The following is a 19,334-nucleotide window of genomic DNA, read 5'->3' on the forward strand; positions in this document are numbered from 1 at the left end:
TCGAGGGGCAGACGAACATATGCAGTTTGACCACAAATAAAATAAGAATGACGTGAAGCTTTGAAAATGAATTTCCCACTGTCACTATACTTGACAATAGTAGTACAATCACTATGTCCTACATGTACAGAACCATAATTTCGGACACATAATTCACCTTTGACTGGTAATACTGAAATAGCAGGTGAGTCTGGAGTAGTATCAGACTGGACATTCAAGACCATGAAATTCGACGAATAATTACCTAAATTGTATACTTCATTTTCTAGATCTAAACCTGTTCTGTGGGGGAGACCTTGCTTGTCTGGGAAACATGTACTGTTAAGAAAAGACATATCTGTTGAGGATGACGTTAACGTGGACCATGCTCCACACAAACCATTATGTGAAAAAGGATAAGGAAAGAGTGGCAGAACTCCCTTCGACGTCTGGAAAGGGGGGAGTCGACCACACACCCAACAATTAGTGGCATTGCTGGTCTGGTGTGAGTAATGTAACATGCGGATAAAGGAATTATTTCGCATAGCGAGGCGGTAAGAGAGTTCATGAGGAGGCAGATCACTAAACGTGTGTTCTACAGTAGCATTAGAAGACATATTTACATGAGGAACTGGAAGATACAGGTAAAATGCATAACTGGTGCAGGAAATCATAATGCTGAGAAATAATATGAAACTTAGAAAAACGATACATCGGATTGAGTTTTGACTGACTCTCTCACTATGGGGGTCTATTTTATACATGTCAGAAACAGTCTAACCGTTTCACCTAGGGGAGGACTTAGACAATCAAACTGACTGACTTATTTTACTAGACCGGAGTTTCGACTTATACTCCTGTTGCGGAGTTTTCTCTAACAGGGGAGGGTTCGTAGCATTGTCTTTTGCGGGACAGTCCTTAAAAATGGTGCTTTGGCAATCCTTCAAATCCTGGGAAATGTTCTTTAAGACGGGTTTCAGTCCATAAAACTTTTTTATATGAGAAAGGTGCACCCAGCCTTTGCGACCTTCCAACTTCACGGCTGTACGGGTGGCGAGGAGGACCTGTCGGGGCTCCTTCCAGCGTGGCTCCAGCGGACTTGAGCGGTCAAAATTCCGGACAAGGACCATGGATCCTGGAACGATTTCATGCGGTGCCACCTCGGTATTGTCTGGAAATGCGGCGGCAACCTGTGAACGACAAGAGTTGAGGGCAGACATCAAGGAAGCTAGGTAATCTGTCAGCATATTACTTGAAACATCGGTAATACTTCGGGGTCTAGGAGTACCCCACATGTTAGGGGGGCGGCCGAAAACGACCTCATACGGGGACAGACCTGATCTGGAATGTGCGACCATGCGCATATAGAACAAGGCGACTGGCAGAGCTACTAGCCAGTCCACACCTTTCTCTTTACAAATTTTTGCGATGCGAATTTTCAGGGTCTGGTTATGTCTCTCTACGAGACCGGCTGCTTCAGGATGGCGTACACAATGAAACTTCCACTGGTACCCTAACAACAGAGAAACATGCTTCATTAACTCGGATGAGAATGGCTGACCGTTATCAGAATATACGACTCTAGGGAGTCCATAACGAGGGAAGAACTCACGAACCAGCTGCTTGGCAGTGGTCGCGGCTGTGTAATCTGGGACTGGATATGCTTCTGTCCACCTGGACAAAGCGCATACAACTACAAGGACATACTTGAAACCTCGACATCGCTCCATCTGAATATAATCCATCTGGAGGACTTCAAAAGGGTGGTCAGGAGGCTGGAATCCCCCTTGTTCCACCGGGACACTTTTACCTGGATTAAACTGACAACATATCATACAGGTACGGACTTTCTGCTTGGCTGCAGCTCGTAAATGCTTGTTGAACCAAATGTTCTGGATACTGTCTAACATAGCTTTTTCTCCTAAATGTGCTGGACTATGTGCGGTATTAATAATGACTTGAACCATAGAGTCGGGGAGAAACCATGTGGCTCTACCCTTCGTTAACCATCCTTGATCTGTCTGGACCCCTCCTTGTTCGGACCATTTCTTGATTTCTTCGGGAGTAGCATGTAACTGGATATCTATGACATCTTGTGTAGGGTCCTTAACTGTCATGCATGTAATCGGATCTGGAGTGTGTGTCATGTTAACTGGAATGTCTAGAGTCTGTGCTGTGAGCTTGGCTGTGCGATCTGCTAAATCGTTACCTTGAGAAATAATGTCAGTAACTTTCGTATGTGCTTTGCACTTCATGATAGCGATAGATGTCGGTAAATGTATGGCATCTAACAGAGCTTGAATAAGGAGACCATGCTGAATCTTGGTTCCATGAGAAGTCATGAAACCTCTCTCCTGCCAGAGCACTCCGAAGTCGTGTACAACTCCAAATGCGTAGCGTGAATCTGTGTAAACATTAACTTTCAAGTTCTTGGCGTGTATGCAGGCTTGTGTCAGAGCAACTAGCTCTGCTGCTTGAGCGGACAGGGTGTCAATATGGTGTGTTTCAATAACTTCGGTGTCAGTAGTCACTGCATACGCGGCGACTAGTTCTCCTGTACTTGTTCTCATACATGAACCATCCACATAAAGTGTCAGGTCGGGGTCTGGTAACGGAGTATCTGTCAGATCTTGTCTTGGCTTTGTCGTAATGTTAACTACTTCCACACAGTCATGTGTGGCAGAATTCGAAGTAACTGATGGTAACAGTGTAGCAGGGTTCAGGATGTTGCAGCGTCTGATTTCTATGTGTGGCTGGAACAGTGTCAATTCATAACCTGTTAAACGTGCAATTGTCAAGTGCTGAGTTTGTGTTCGGTTTAAAAGAACTTCCACGGAATGTGGAACTTGTACTGTCAAGGTATGTCCTAAGACTATGGAATCACTTTGTCTGATAGCTAGTGCTGTGGCTGCAACTGACTTGAGGCACGCAGGCAGAGCCTGGGCTACAGGATCTAATGTGCTCGAAAAATAAGCACAGGGCTTGTATTGTCCTGCTTGATCTTGTGTGAGAACAGATAATGCTGTACCTTCACGTTCTGTGACGAAAAGTGTAAAAGGCTTACTGTAGTTCGGTGTCGCTAGAACTGGAGCTTGGCATAGGGCTTTCTTTAACTCATTGAAACTAAGTGTATGTTCAGATGTCCAAGGGAGGACAGTCGGTACGGCTGCCTCCTGTGTCGTCAACTGTATCAGTGGCTTGGCTAGAAATGCATACTGAGGAATCCATTGTCTGCAGTAAGAAGTAAGGCCGATAAAAGCACGTACCTCCTTCTGGGTCTTGGGCTGAGGAAGACTCGCTATTAACTGGATACGGTCTGGTGTCAACTGCCTACCCCTCTTGGACAGTAAGTGTCCTAAGTATACCACTTGCTGGACACAGAATTGAAGCTTCGAAGGGGACACCTTGTGCCCCATCTCGGCTAGGAAATACAAGACTGTAAGGGATGCTCGCTCGCAAGCACGTTCAGAACGGGCTGTGATCAGTAGATCATCGACATACTGGAGCAGGGCAGTGTCAGTTGGCATGTGAATGTTGTCTAGTTGTCTCTTGAGTGCTTGACTGTAAATACTAGGACTTTCTGTGAAACCTTGAGGAGCTCGTGTGAACATATAGCTTCTTCCATTTAAACAGAATCCGAAAAGAAACTGGCTGTCTGGATGAATTGGAACACTAAAAAATGCATTCTTGAGGTCGATTACAGTAAAGAACGTTGCTTCGGAATCAATGGCTGTTAATAGTGATGAAATGTCTGGGACAACTGGGTACTGAGGAATGATACATTTATTAAGTTCCCGTAGGTCAATCACTAATCGATATACTGGGGGTGCATTTGGATCAGTACGTTTCATAACAGGAATGATCGGAGAATTACATACATTGGAGTCAGTTTCTACAACCACTCCTTGAGCCATGAGCTCGTCAATAATTTTGGATAAGGCTGCTACAGCCTCAGGTGGCAATCTGTACTGTCTGATTCGTGGTAACACTACACCTGGCTTGAGAGTCACACAATAGGGTGTGATTTGCATGTAACCTACATCAGTTGGACCTTGCGCCCATAAATACTGCGGAACATTAGACAATCTGGGATCAAAATCTCGTAATACATAGTGACCCTTAAAGTCACGTAGGAACAGACGTATTCCCTCTGGGGAACAGCATATAACTGCACCTAACTCTTTCAGTGTTTTAATGCCTAATAGGTTTTCTGGACATGACTTAGTAAGTAACAGATCAGTAGTACGGGACAATGGACCTACTTCTAGAGTAACTGGCTTTGAGATCTCATTTACGATAGGTTTTCCTGAAAATCCAAGGGAAACATTTCTTGAGCCTGAGAGCGGAGCCCCTGGAACTTCGGCGTGACTAATTGTGGTCCTACTTGCCCCTGTATCAATCAAAAACTTTCTGTCTTTCCCTAATACTTGACTATGAACATAGGGACCTTCTTGATCTACAGGTATCTCGATGAGAGGCAAGCCTACCTCCCTCTCTAGGCTGTTTCATGAATACGGTTGGTACTCTGGATACTCAGACTGTGCATACTGGTACATCTGCTGTGTAACGTGCTGTGTTGCAGCAATAGGCTGCGGAGCTGTAACTGTCTGTGGTGCATTCTGTGGCTGAGGAATCTGTAAAACTTGTTCTTGTCTAGGCGGACGTGGTCTTTCTTTAGTCTTACCAGTAGCTATGTTATGTTTCAGAACTGCACACTCGTTTATAAAATGACCTGGCTGTTTACAATAATTGCAGTTCCCTTTAACGGGAGCTGCAGGATGACTGGCTTGATTTGGACCCCTCTTCTGACTGTCTTGAGGAACAGATTGTGCAACTAGTACTTTCATTTTCGTGTCTTTCATACGTTTTCTCTCGTGTTCTTGCTCTTCCCTGATTCTATTCTGGTGGTATTGGAGCATCTGCAACATCTGGGACGGGGTATTAGCTTGCCAGGTCTTTCGACTTTCAAAACTCGATTTTTAATTTGTGGGCTTGAATTCTCGACTAATTTAGTAACAAAAAGGTGAGGGTATGACTCACTACTTGTCTTGAGACCACTGTTAATGCTAAAACATTTCTCAAATCTAGAATAAAAATCACTAATATCTTCGTCTTGTTTCTGTTTACAGGCTGAGATTGCATCCCAGTCTTCTTTTCTAGTTGTCAATAATCTAGGTAAAACTTGTATTAATAATTCTGGTAATTCTTTACATTTCGCTCCAAGACCGGTACCTGGTACTCGTGCCTTATCTTCAGCTTCTAGAACTGCCCAATCGATCTTTTTCTCTCCCACCTCCCATTCTTTTTCCTTGAGCTTTTCATACACCCCTGCGGGCAGCAGAACCTTTAACATTTTAATTATATCTGGATACGTGTATTCTCCCATACGGAGCATGTCTTTTAATTCTCTATGGAACCCTGCTGGATCTTTATCATGACAGGGAATTAATTTCTTCATCTCTAGGAGTTCCATCTTTGTAATCGGAGTGTAAACAAACACTCGTTCTAGTTCGCCACCCGTTCCTCTAACTGGGTGGACTTCTCGTAACGGATTCTGTCTCTCCATGTAAAATGGTTTACCTTCTGGGGGTGAGACATGAACAAAATGCGGGTTCAGAAACGTTCTATATTTGTGACGCTGTTCTAGAATGACACTAATTAAGTCGGTACCTAAACCTTTCCATCTATACTGGAGTAACTCGTTCAGGACATCATGTAACGGGCCTGGATCAGAGTGCTGACCCTCATACAATGTAATGAGGTGCTGAATCATATACATACCCACCAGTCGCTGCTCGGCTGGGGGCATTTTTAGAAACATTTGTGCCACTATTTCGTCTGGAAAAGTGGTAGAATCAGTAATCCATCGGACTGCTGATCGGGCTAGTTCTTGTTCATGCATGGTACTTAACTCACTGTAACCGATTCGTGATTTCAGAATGTGATCGGTAGCTTGAAACACTTGTTCTAGAGAACCTTGTTCTGGTGCTGGATGATGAAAAATAGACTTGTGTTCTAGGCGTAAATGGCGATCTGGAAATCTAGATTTTCCTACATACGCTATTCTGTCGGGATTCTCGTCCTCTACCTCTTCAGGATCAGAGTTACTTTCTTTCTCGCTTACTTGTGCTGCTTTACGCTGTTCGTGTAATTTTATTATTTCTTTACGGATTTTCTTGTACATACTCTCCATAGCACCGACGGTCTTGTGCTTACCCTCGGCTATATTATCACTCCACCTTGTCAGGGTTTTCATTTCAGCCGGATCTTTAGACGGGTAATCTTGTTCTCTTATTAGACAATTGATCAGAAACTTTAATATCATGAGCTGGGTCTCAGCTTTCCTTTGAGACATGGCCTCGCTAATACTTTCTGGATCATCCCCTGTACGGATGAAACAATATATTCTGTCTAGATCTTCTTTCATATTCGGTAAGGTGACTAGATACTCGGCCACCTTTCTTACGCGGAATGAATATAAAACCATATTATCCTCGCCTGGGACTGGATCATAGCCGCATTCGGCAAGGGATTTTCTTATTTCTGCTACAGTCTGATGTCTGGGCGTACGCTGTGATGCTTGTATATGTAATTCGGCTGTCGTTAAACGCTTGTGTGGCGGCGGGGTTTGAGGAGTACCTCCCCCTGCGGCCCCTAAACTAGAGTCGTCTACTGAGGCTCTTCGTCCTGGCAGAGTGGGAAATGGAAATGTAGGCTGGACTTGTATGGCGGGCTGGACCGGGGGTACCGTAACAGGTACTCCGGTGTCTGGAGGAGCGGGAAGTGCCTGATTTACAGGGACTGGCGGAGCGCGAACAGGATTTGCATATTCTGGGACTGTGTCGTCCAAATAGGACGAAATAAAAATATCAGCTGCGGTCTGTTTGTGACGTAGCTTGGTCGGAACTAATGGTGGCGGGAAATTACTGGATGCCTCTGGGGTCGCTTTTGGCAAGCCCTCGGCAAGGAGAGGATACATACCCCTAATAAGGGCATGCCTCTGTCTGTCTGACTGTTCGGCTTTGACTTGTTCACCTATCTCGATTAGTTCTTTTTCTTGTGCTCGTTCTAAGGATTCTCTACTTAATTCTGACTTTCTGATTTCCTTTTCAGTTCTTTTATGAGCTTCTTTGCGCCATAACTCGATGGCATCTTTCTGTGACTGTCTGGCTTTCTTTTTCCATAATGCCTCTTCTACTCGCATGATGCACTCGGCATCCCATGTACCCGATACGGGCCATCTATACTTTTCTTCTAACTGTTTGGTATACTCTACCCATAAATCTAGATACAGTATGGCGCTTATGCCATGCTTCTGATACATAAAATGACCTGGACTGTCCCTAGGCGGAACTGGAACTGCTGCTTCCAGCAGACCCTTTCTAGTTTTTAACTGACGTAACTTGGAAAACAAGGGCATGACTGGACTGTAATCTAGACACAATACAATACACAATGAACACGATACTTATTCCCCATTCATACCACGACATTAAAATACATGAAGAACATTTAAAAATAACAGTTCGAACAGAATACTACCTGGAATACGGAACACAGAATACATGAATTTTCTCGAGAACAGAACTGACTAGAACAGGAACTAGATGCACTGCTGAAACAGTACGAAACTTACCGGTCTCATAAAGAGACACGTCAGGACCCGCATCCACCGAAGTGGACACTTCGTTTGTGGGTCTGTGTACCACCAACCCACGGACCAGAGTCAATTAAATTGACCCTGTCTAGATACTACCCCAGTAACGGTACTCACCGGGCAGCAAGAACGGAAGGCCTCAGACTGGACTGGACTGCCTCGACGTCGGACGGACGAACTTCGGACTTCTGTTACGGGTGGGCCTCCGGATACCTCGGACCTTGGACTCTCGGCTTGGGCTCTGGTCGGGACTCGCCGCGTTCGTCCACCGTCTCGTTTGGATGCTGGACCGCCTCCTCCGTCTCCTCCGTGGGCCTGAGGGATACTTGAAGCAGAAATATCTGCCGGTGCGCAGAAGAGTTCCGTCACGACTGCAGAGGGTCAGGGGGTCGGCGTGGCTTCACCGACGCGTGGGGAAAGGGCAAGTCCCTATTCGGGCGCCATTATGTGGTAAATAAATAAATAATACCCTATTTTTGAATGAATAAATGAATAACAGATAGCTCAATAAATAAGAGTCAAGATTCGAGGTAGTAGGAGTTTTGCAGGTTTAATACAGCATAAGGACAGGAACAGGACGACCTGCACGGGAATAGGATGGCAGCTGCCGGGGACAGGATCGGGAATGACGGCAGGATAACTTTTTAATAACAGTGCATGAGCATATATACATAACGCAAACACATAGCATTACATTGCAATAGGCGTAGCAGTGGGTGGAGCAAAAGGCGTGGCGCGTAGCAGTCGCGAAAGATAAGGGTGAAAAGAGGTGTAACAGGGCGTATACATAGACATGTGATGCAAACGTAACAGAATATGTCATGAATGGGGCGGAAACCGTGGAGGGGGCTACCTAAGGAGCCGGGACCTCTAACCTGGTGGTGCGCGCAAACTGGCAATGACGTATCACTAGGAGAAGCTGGGGGCTATGAACTCTGTGCTAGGAGCAGAGACTGAAGTCTGGAGAGTCAGGGCGACATGTACCTAAGCAGTATCTAGTATCTGATGTTTAGAGAACATGTTGATATAAACTAGAAGTCAGGAGGGGAAAGGCTAACAGACTCTAAGACTGGACCATGCATTATTCTACATGTAGTGCGTGATGAGGAATATTAAATGACCATTAAATACAGTATTTCTCTTACATGGAGACGGGAAGGCTAGACAATGACGGAAACTATTGATGCGGTTCAGTAGCTTAGGAATGCAGAGAAGGAGGACTGAACTGATAACTGGAACCATAACACACTCTTGGCAGGTTCAGAGGCAGAGCCAGGCTGAACCGGGCACTGCGAGGCAGGAAGTAAGTGAAGGGTCGAGGATACAGGTGGGGGCTGGATGGCTCCTCAGCGAGGGCTCAGGAGACAGGAGCTGAATCTGATGTCCGGGCCCTTTTGAGGCCTAGAAACGGGGACTTTATAATGAAATAACGTGCACACTGGGAAACGTGGCAACGTAGCTTTACATAGGCCTGATATTCCTAGTATTCACGAGGACTGGAAACTGGCATACTAGAGGTGGACACAACTATAATTGCGTCTTTAATCAAACATAGGGAATACATATGCATATTAATCATGCACACATAACATATGATGGAGGAGGCGTAGGGACACAGAACATGGCAGAATTTACTTTTCCACAGAGGCTGGGTGCGGGGTGAGGCTGGGACATTGTTTAGCTACACTGAGACGTTCTTAGGTACACACTTAGATGTAACTGGCAAGTACGCACGGTTGATTTTCATTAAGCACTAATTTTTACCACCACCATGGCTCAGTTAGGGCGTAATTCTGTACCCTCAGAGGTGGTTCTGGTGACATGGAACGTCCGCGGCCTGAACAACACTCGCAAGAAAAGGAAGATAACACAGTATTTACTACGTCACAGGGTAGATGTAGCTTTCTTACAAGAAACTCACCTGCCTCCTAGTGATCAGGCCCACTTTGCCGCAAATTGGGGAACACATCGATATTTTGCCAACTTCAGCAACTTCGCAGGGGGCACTGCCATTCTTATACATAAATGACTCCCCTTCCATTTACATTCTGTAATACGTGACAGTGAAGGCAGGTATATCAATGTCCTGGGCACGTTAATGGGTCACAGGGTGGCATTGGTCTGTGTGTATGGCCCCAATAGCGACTCCCTGGACTTTTATACCCTACTCTCTAAACTGGCACAGCTAGGCCCAGTTCCCCTTTTACTGGGGGGTGATTTTAATATAGTCCAGGGACAGTCACTTGACACCACTTCGAGAGCACTAGATCCCAAACCGTGAGCACGAAAGGCATTGAGCTTGCTTTGCGATCAATTCTCCTTAATTGACATAGGTCGTATGCAAAACCCGCATAGCACTGACTATACTCACTACACTGGCAGTCATACCACATGGACGAGGCTCGACTTTTGGCTGGCATCCCCAGAACTTATCAGCTGGTGTCATGTGATCTGGACGCTTCCTTGCACATATTCGGATCACTCCCCGGTATTATTAATATTGCAGGTCCCGCGATTCCCCAGCCGCGCATTAGATGATGATGTTTTTAGACAGGAATAACGAGAAGCGACAGAGGACTACTTCGTCATTAACACTGGTTCAGTAGACACTGTGGCAATGTTATGGGAGGGTTTTAAAGCATACATGAGGGGCGTGTGTATATCCAAAAATGCCGGTGTAGTGCGGGATTTGTGCAGTAAGTTAGCCCGCCTGGAAAAGAACCTAGGGCCGTTAGACTCTGAACAACGCCAGGTGACAGGTCCCAAAATAGACAAGCAACGTTTGTCCCTGCTCACAGAATTCAAAGATACCGCTGAGAGGGAGATCCTTTTTTATGCGGAAATACTACAATGCCAGGAAATACGGCGAAGGCGAGTGGCCGGGACGAGTCCTAGGACAGATGATTAGACCTCCCTATTGTAAGGCATACATCCCCGAGTTGAGAACTTCGTCGGGGCAGCAGATCACTGACCAACTGGATATCCAGGGGGAATTTATGTCCTATTTTAAAACATTACACCACTAGATTGGGTCAAGACAGGGCGCAGCAGAAGAGTTATTTGTCCGAGGTCGCTTTAGTTTATCTCGAGAAGTTTATGCAGGACTTTCTCGCTGAGCCTATCTCTTAGGACAGCATTGATGAGGCATCTCTGCCCTGAAGAGTTCCTCGGTCCCGGGGCTTGACGGTTTCACGGCGGATTTTTATAAGGCCTATAAAGATTTATTGATTCCCCATCTCCTTAAAGTATATGCAGAAGCCCTGGAGAGGCAGATATTACCTCCCACCCTGCGTGAGGCAGCCGTCATTCTTCTCCCCAAACATGGCAAGGACCCCCTGCTATGTGGTTGTTATCGACCGTTATCACTCTTAAACCTAGACTACAAAATAATGGCAAAGGGTCTGGCATGTCGCCTGTCTCTCTTAATAGAATCTATCATTTCCCCGGCCCAGTCTGGTTTTATAACCCATCGCTCGACAGCCTTCAATCTACGCACATTATTGAACACTCTGCATAGAATCAACCCGGAAATCCCTGCTGCGGCAATCCTATTTGATACAGAAAAGGCATTTGACTCCCTTGAATCGCCTTTTATTTTATCCATCATGGAGAGCATGGGGATGCCGTTTGGTTTCATTGCCACGACTGCCCTGCTATACAGTCAACCGCTGGCCCGACTCCAACTAAATGGTACATTGACGGCTCCCTTCTCACTTTCACGTGGCACGAGACAGGGCTGCCCGTTGTCGCCTCTGTTGTTCATTTTAGCCACGGACCCACTAATCCCCAGTTTTCTCTTCAGAAGGCGGAAACTGGGAACAAGTGTCTACAGTACCCCTAGCCCCGTTCCACCGTGGATCCGTGCCGTTTGTGTGGAGGGCAGGGTAGAGCTCCATTGTGCCTCAGGGCCGGCTCCCCGACCAGAACGGAGTTAACGTTCCAGCTGGGGGCGGGGCTTAGACCTTAAGAAGAAGCGTGACTGGGGGTTCGGGCGACTAGCAAGGTGGTGGCAGCTCCTTGTGTGTTTGTTGTGAAGAGCTCGTGCAGTTTGCGAGGGGATCCTCCTCTGCATGCTTGTTAAGCCCAGTGCTAAACGCAGTATTTTTAAAATTCCCCCTGTTAAAAGCGCACCTTCTGCAATCCGATGCAATTGATGTAACAACTGTTATTTTAAAATTTATTTTAACCTACTAGCAATACTGTGATTACTCTGTACCCCTAGCCCCATTCCACCGCGGCTCCGTGCCGTTTGTGTGGAGGGCAGGGTAGAGCTCCATTGTGCCTCAGGGCCGGCTCCCCGACCAGAACGGAGTTAGCGTTCCAGCTGGGGGAGGGGGCTTAGACCTTAAAAATGGCTACACGGAAGCGCAGCGGTCGAGCGCAGCGGTCGAGCGCAGCGGGAGCGCCGCTACCGCGCCGAAGACGCGCCAAAGGGGTGCCAGTCTGCGCCAGTCCACGTTGGGATCGCGCTGTGCGCCACATCCCCTAGCCCCCGCAGAACCCACTACACAACGAAGGTAACAACCTATTCCAGAGCGCAGCTTCTGAGTATAGGAAACACTGTAAATTACAAGAGCTGTACTCACTTTGAAACTGATTCCTTTTGTAACTTACTTTCTAACGCCTGTCTGAACTGCTCATTTAAGATTACGTTACCTTACTTACAGCAAGCATCCCTCCTGGTCCCTAGAAACGAAGATAAACACAATCTGCACACTTATAAATGCACGTTCTCTTATAAAACATAGGTAAGACGTGGCGGAACTCATAGCTAACCAAAATATAGACGTTCTGTTTATAACTGAGACCTGGGCAGATCTAGCATCTGGCCCAGATTTTAGTATAGCCACCCCGACGGCTATCATGTGATTAGACTAGACAGATCATCCGGCAAAAGGGCCGGTGGTCTAGCCATTATACACCGAGCCAATTTAGCTATAAAAACAGAACCATTAGATTGCGATTTTGCTGAAGTTTTAGGTTTCACTATTACTCTCTCCCCTACACAAACCTTTAAGGGAACTCTGTTGTATCGACCACCTACCTCACGCATACCCTTCCTGAAATCCCTCAATTTCCTATTAGAACCAGTAGCCGCCAATTCGGACTACACAATATTGGGAGACTTTAATTTTCATTTAGAAAATCTTGCAGATAAAGACTCGTCCACTCTTATCTCGGACTTCTCGGCCGCTGGCTTAGAACAGCGGGTCTCCTTAGCCACTCATCAAGAAGGCCACATTCTGGATGGCTTATTTACAAACAATTCTCATATGACTTACCCTACAGTGTTCCCGCTTATATGGACGGATCACTCGGCAGTGAAATTCACGATCTTAGTCAGGAATCATAAACATTTATCCCCTCCCATCCGCCCCCAGATTAAATGTTACGACTGGAAAAACCTTGATTCCACCGTTTTACATAATACTTTGGAGTCTACGAGACCAGAAGACATATCTGATCCACATAAAGCATCTAATAACTTTGGACATTGGCTGAACAATGCCTTTAACCGCTTAGCACCTAACATAAAGATGCGGCCAAACCACACTAAACCCTCCGGGCCGTGGTTCTCGGAACCACTAAGGCTTGAAAGACAACGATGCCGAAATCTGGAGAGGCGTTGGCGTATAAAATACGACAACAATGACAGAGATACATACAAGAAAGCTTTGTCAAGCTACAAAAAACTCATAATTGCAGAAAAATGTAACTTTTATAGTACACAGATAGAACTAGCTCAAAATTCGAGCAAACAGCTATATCAGGTGGTTAAAAAATTAGCCAATCCACCAGCTCTTGCCACCATAGAGCCATCTCAAATTTTCTACAATAAGGTAGCGGAATTTTTTAAGGCAAAGGTCAAAGACATCTTTAACAACTTTACTAAAAGAACTATCACTGATTCAGCCTGCTTGGAGATCCCTCTCACGTCTCCTAAGCCAACCTTTGAGGCTTTTTCCCCACTATCCCAACAGGCTATGAAAGAACTTATGAACACTATTAAGTCAGGATCACCTTTGGATCCATGTCCCCCATTCATCCTCAAACCATTATCCAATCTGATAGCCCCGGTGCTCACTAACATCTGTAATGCCATGTTTCGGACAGGGAACTACCCCTCAATCTGGAAAAAAGCCACTGTAAAACCTCTCTTAAAAAAATCGACCCTAAATCCATCAGGGTTAATTACATGGTTGAGCATAATAGATGAAATAATCTAGTAATAACTGTATGCTCCTTTTCAGAATTCGACAATCCGTGTCAGGATAAGGCACAAGCAAACCACAAATTAAACTGTGGTCAACCCCCTGGTAGCTTAGCACAGAGCAGTCAGGCTTAATTTAGAGGCAATGTGTAAGTATTTGTGCAACACTTCAAACAGTAAAACAGCGTAAACAGCACACAAAATCAACACCAGGTTAGAAAAATAGAGTTCAGTTTAATCAACAAATCGAAACCCAAAAGACAAAGATCCAATCAGTATAACCGGAGATATGAATTTTTAAAGTATAAACTTCTATATAGCACGTAAAAACATAAAGCGTCAACCGAGGCAATCTGGTCATGCTGGGCCAGGTTAAAGTCAAAAATTCACGCTGATCACGATGGAGCGCGAATTAGATAGAGCCCCAGATTAGTTCAGCTGAAGGTTTACCTTCTCAAGTTTTGAGCCAAGTTTGGAGAGGGTCGCAGGGAGTAAGGAGTAAGGAGAGAGTTGATGGCGGTGGTGGACATGGCACAAAGAGCAGGCCAGGTGTCGCAGAAGATTGGGCTGGAGCTTTATGTTGTTGGTCTTCCAGATCGATTGATGCTCTCCGTGCAAGGAGATAGGCGGCAGGGGCTTGTGCTGAAGTTCCGTGCGAGCAGTGGGATTCCGGTGCGAATGGGCTCATTTCCACTCATGAAGAGTTCAAAAGCTTGATTTAGGAGCCCACCGAACCACAGCAAGGGTCTAGGGCCTGAGAAGCACCTTTTGGGAGCAAGGAACGCGCTGAAGACTGGTCCAGGCACTTCCACAAAATGAATGGGAGGTCAGGAACAGCACCAGCCCTCACGGCACAAGCTTCTGTTGATTGTAAATACAAGAGCATGGCTTTAACCCGTTTATTGCAGCGGCAATTCCGCTGCGGTGTGGGCGTTCGAATGCGCAGGCGGGGCCGTGTCGGCTAACGGACGTGCGCAGCACTACTGAGGTAGTGCTTGCGACGGCTGTTGTCCAACGCACGCACGCAAGGGTTAAAAAAAATATTTGCTGCAAACTCCAGATCAGCCAAATTAAAAGATACTCATGTGGACACACTTGTGTCAAAAACGTATTTTATAGATGCGGTCAGCAAGTGGGTAAAGTCTGTGGTTGCGGTGGCTCAGAAGAAAGGTAAGAATGTGCAACTTGAGATTCGCGGACTACGGCGGCATTCAGAATCATGCCTGAAGCCTCCAAAAGCAGGCCGCCGGGGCCTGAGAAATTGCCAGTTCTGAGTTGAAAGCTGCAACAGTCTTAACTCTACAGGCCTGAGGACGTGTGACTGGGAGCCCCAAGGCCTCGACGAGCCTCCAACTGCCTGGTCGTAGGGCATTGGATTTATTTAGGCATTTTTTATAGCGCATACTTTACCCAGCGGAGTCAGAGCGCTTTACAATAGAGCGAAGTATATAGGATTAGATATTATGGTAACATATTTACAGAGTATAAATCCACCAAAAATTACACAATACAAACTAAAGTTGGAGCGATTAGGGTTCCAAAAAAACACATTCCAGAGTTGAAGCGTAAGGACAAACTAGTCTCCAGTGAGGAACACGAAACAGTCAATGCCTCCAGGCTGTGTAGGTGTATTGTTTTGACCCCGCCCCCACATCCACTGACCACGCCCACGTGCCCCGCCCCAAACTCACAGGCCCCCGCCCCACTGCCACAGGCCCCGCCCACACAGACACCACACCCACAAGCCCCGCCCCCACATTCACTGCCCCCGCCCGAGTAGGAGCATTCACACCCACAGGCCCCGCCCCACACACAGGCCCCGCCCCACACACAGGCCCCGCCCCCATATTTACTGACCCCGCCCCCGGCAGAGACGGAGCATCCACACCCACAGGCCCCGCCCCCACTGCCACAGGCCCCGCCTTGACACCCACAGGCCCCGCCCCCTCTCAGGAATCATAAGTTAATGATCTACCACCACTGCCTCGAGTCCTTTCGAGGGGGCAGTGTCGGCCTGGTGGAGAGGACACACCAAGGGCCTCACGTGACAACAAAGCGCGCGCTGGACAAGGGCCGCCCTGATGATCTGTAGCTGCGCATGCGCAGGACACTCACTTTGTCACACGTGCGCATGCGCGGGATGTCTGCTCGTTGTGGCCGCGCATGCGCTGAGAATAGCGGAGCCCATGAAACATAAAGAGTGTGTAATTGAGCAGCCCGCAGGGAAGCACGGCCTGGAGAGTCCAACCGAGAGGGGAAGCAACTGGGAACGTCCACACTGTCTTCCATTCAGAAAAACTGAAAACCCCAGGACTTAACTAAGAGCGCGGGTTAAAGAGGTCTTGATGGGTTAACAACTGCGCATGCGCTAGTGACAGACACTGCGTCCCGCAGCGGAGCACGAGCTAAGAAGGGCCTTGGATTAACAACTGCGCATGCGCTGAGAACAGACACCTTCAAGAGGGCCTTGTATTAACAGCTGCGCATGCGCTGAGGACAGACACCTTCAAGAGGGCCTTGTATTAACAGCTGCGCATGCGCTGAGGACAGACACTGCTCCCGGGCCTTGGATTACCATGAGCTCCTCACTGCCATGCCAGGGACACTGCAGCAGCAGCTCCAAGCAGCAGGTAGAGGGAGCACAGAGGGGTGAGACTCTGAGACACACATGCAAACAATCAATCAATAAAATCTGTATTCGATCTCTTAAATACAGATCATAAAAGCACAATTTAAATCAGTGATCAACAACCAGCCCCAGTCATAACAAGTTAAAATCCTACAGCAAGTAGAATTATCTAAAAAGAACATCAAATAATTTGTACAGGACATTTTATCCCATAAAGTGCATCATGTGCCTCATAGACCGAATCCAGTTAGTTTACATCAAATTACTCATTTCTGCATATAATTGTTAGTTAAAACCAACCTCGCGATTTTCTCCTTTTCATACAGGCCCACAAAAAGGTGGCTACCGAAAAACAGACAAAGGGATCAGAAAGAGATTTTAAGAAGTAACGTGCCACCTGGCATTGTTTAAAATTGTGGCGCTTTAAAATCAAAAGGATAGAAGGACGTTAACTGTTTTTTATTACAACGAGAAAATAACTGGATGTATTTACTAAATTCCCATAAGCCATTCGGTCTGAATGACCGGACCGAATTTACTTGTTATTTATAACTGATGACTTTTTGAACAAGCCTTGAACCTGTATGTAGGATGTGAACTCTATCCTTTTGTTTAATACCCTGAGAATCATTGGGTTTCTCTCGAGAGTTTGCGTTGATTCGGTTTTTTTAGCACTCCAATTCTCTTTGTTTAGATATCACAGAACTTTATTTAGACCGAGTTTTCACACACACTGTAGTGTTATGAGAAATGTCCATTAAGATTTGATTGGCCGCCATCCGATCATGTGATCGGTGCTAGACCAATTACTGGACAGCTTACAAACCTCGCACACGCACACAATGCATTAAACACGATGAGTGGCAGCTACCGCGGTCGCTTTTGAAACATTACACACTGGCCGTATGGCGGGAGAGACTTTGAAGGAGACGCTTTCGCATCTAACAAGTAAGTTTGCTTAACTGTGCAGTAAACGATAGTTAGTGAATGCGATTATAGGAACAGGAGATGAACTAACAACATTTTGCATTTCACAGCTTTGTAATTTGTTCGCGTCTAAGACAACATTCACTTGAAATTTATATACGTGTGAGTGACTGAGGGCTATCTTTTCTGTTTACCGTTTTTATCCACACTTGTGCACAGAGTCACTTGGGGATTTCACTGATGTACACAACTGTTTTCACACCAAGTGTGCATGATATATTATTCTTTGGTTAATACTTTACTTTCATGGGTATTGATTATACGTTTACTGTACATTGTTTTCAGCTTTATTGTCCCAGATGAAGGGCCAAGATGCCCGAAATGCATTGGACTGACGATGTAAATTGTGAACAGAGATGAAATTAAAATTTAAAGCCAAAAGAATTGAATAGTAATATCCGAACACTTCATGAATAAAATAAGAGTACTGGATAATTTGAACTATTGACCTTTTGGATTATTCATATAAGGAATCCTGGGTGGTCCAGGAGAACGTTGAGCAGTGCGCTAGGGAATGCTTTCACTGTTGTTGCAATCACTACTCTAAAGTTCTCTTCCTGTCTTATAAAACCCACAAAACAAGACTAGGTACAGGTCACATTGGGGGGAATGGTTGTCACAGGGGCACAGGATCAAATCTGAGTGTTTGAATCTTCTCTCCGTATAACCTAACCTCAAGGGGAGGAGAGTCAGACAAAATCTCAGTAGTTCCTATCCAGCACGTAGTGGTTCTTGCTCGATAGGATTATCCGCCCTCTTGCCCGGGGGAATCAAATGATATGCGAGGACCGTCTTTTTCTGTAATTCCTTTCCCTCTGAAGATACTGAGCCCTCCGCATAAAAATCTCAATTAATTTCTGTTTTGAAATCTTCCTGCATGCCGTTTAATCCTTAAATAATTCTCCCAACCAAATTGCCATTCATTCTGATTCCACATAACCAGTGCTTAATTTGTAAAATATGAAGTGCAGGTGCTCAATTTTTGGGGGGGAGGCCACACCCACTTTCATCGGCTCCACCCACTTACTCTAGATGCCCCACCCACATCCTCAACAGGCACTTCTGACTCATGTACCAGAAAATTAGCACATGGTGGCAAAGGTTCATTTAGCGGATCCTGGATAGATGCAATATGGGAGCTTTAATGCAAGATAGTGGCTGAAGTAAAGCAGCATGACAGTTACAAGTACTGGGTGCTCTACAGTCCGTATCACAAAGGAATGTTAAGAGAGACAATGTTGAAAAGGAGATGCCTTTTAACTTTTTTAGGTCAGGATTACATGCTATCCCCACTTGAAAGGGCGATCTCTTTGTTTCACAGAATGTCAGCACTTCATATAGATCTCCATTGAGGTTTGAAGTGTCCAAATTGCCCAATCAGTGTCCTGCCCAGCAGCAACACTGAACAAAGGGCAGCAAAAACAGTAACATAGCTGCCAAGGTTTCAGATTGCTTATGTGTGACATTTTCATGATTTAGTGTACTTATGAGTGACATTCAAGGCCAAATGTGTGACACTTTAAGTGACACTTACGCATAAGCAAAATCAAGCAATGGAAATAAGATACATAGCAGAAATAACACCCATTTGAGCAACAAGAGACTCTAAATAGATCTTAAAGCTGTTGCAAAGCAGTTAAAATGGAAGGGCGCTAACTTAGTCCCTTGTGATAAATGCAGTAACCCATGAAATTATCCATATTAGCTGGTGGTACACTTTCTTTGAAGCAGGCATATTAACCCTCTGTGCTGCTTTATGAGGAGTCAAACTGCCAGTGGACAAAACTGTGATTTCTTTGCAACAGGCACATTTATCATCAGTTATCTTTGAAATGTTTATTGTTGCCTAGAAAAGTGATAGACACATAAGT

The 19,334-nt window shown here is 45.8% G+C and overlaps 1 protein-coding gene across 1 annotated transcript in view; it reads right to left on the minus strand.

Moving 5' to 3' along the window:
- Nucleotides 1-19,334, minus strand: part of LOC144806551 (uncharacterized) — a 64,001-nt gene that overhangs the window by 43,890 nt on the left and 777 nt on the right. The gene's annotated exons all lie outside the window — the stretch shown is intronic.

Source organism: Lissotriton helveticus (genome assembly GCF_964261635.1).
Source record: "Lissotriton helveticus chromosome 1_1 unlocalized genomic scaffold, aLisHel1.1 SUPER_1_unloc_85, whole genome shotgun sequence".
Taxonomy (NCBI): domain Eukaryota; kingdom Metazoa; phylum Chordata; class Amphibia; order Caudata; family Salamandridae; genus Lissotriton; species Lissotriton helveticus.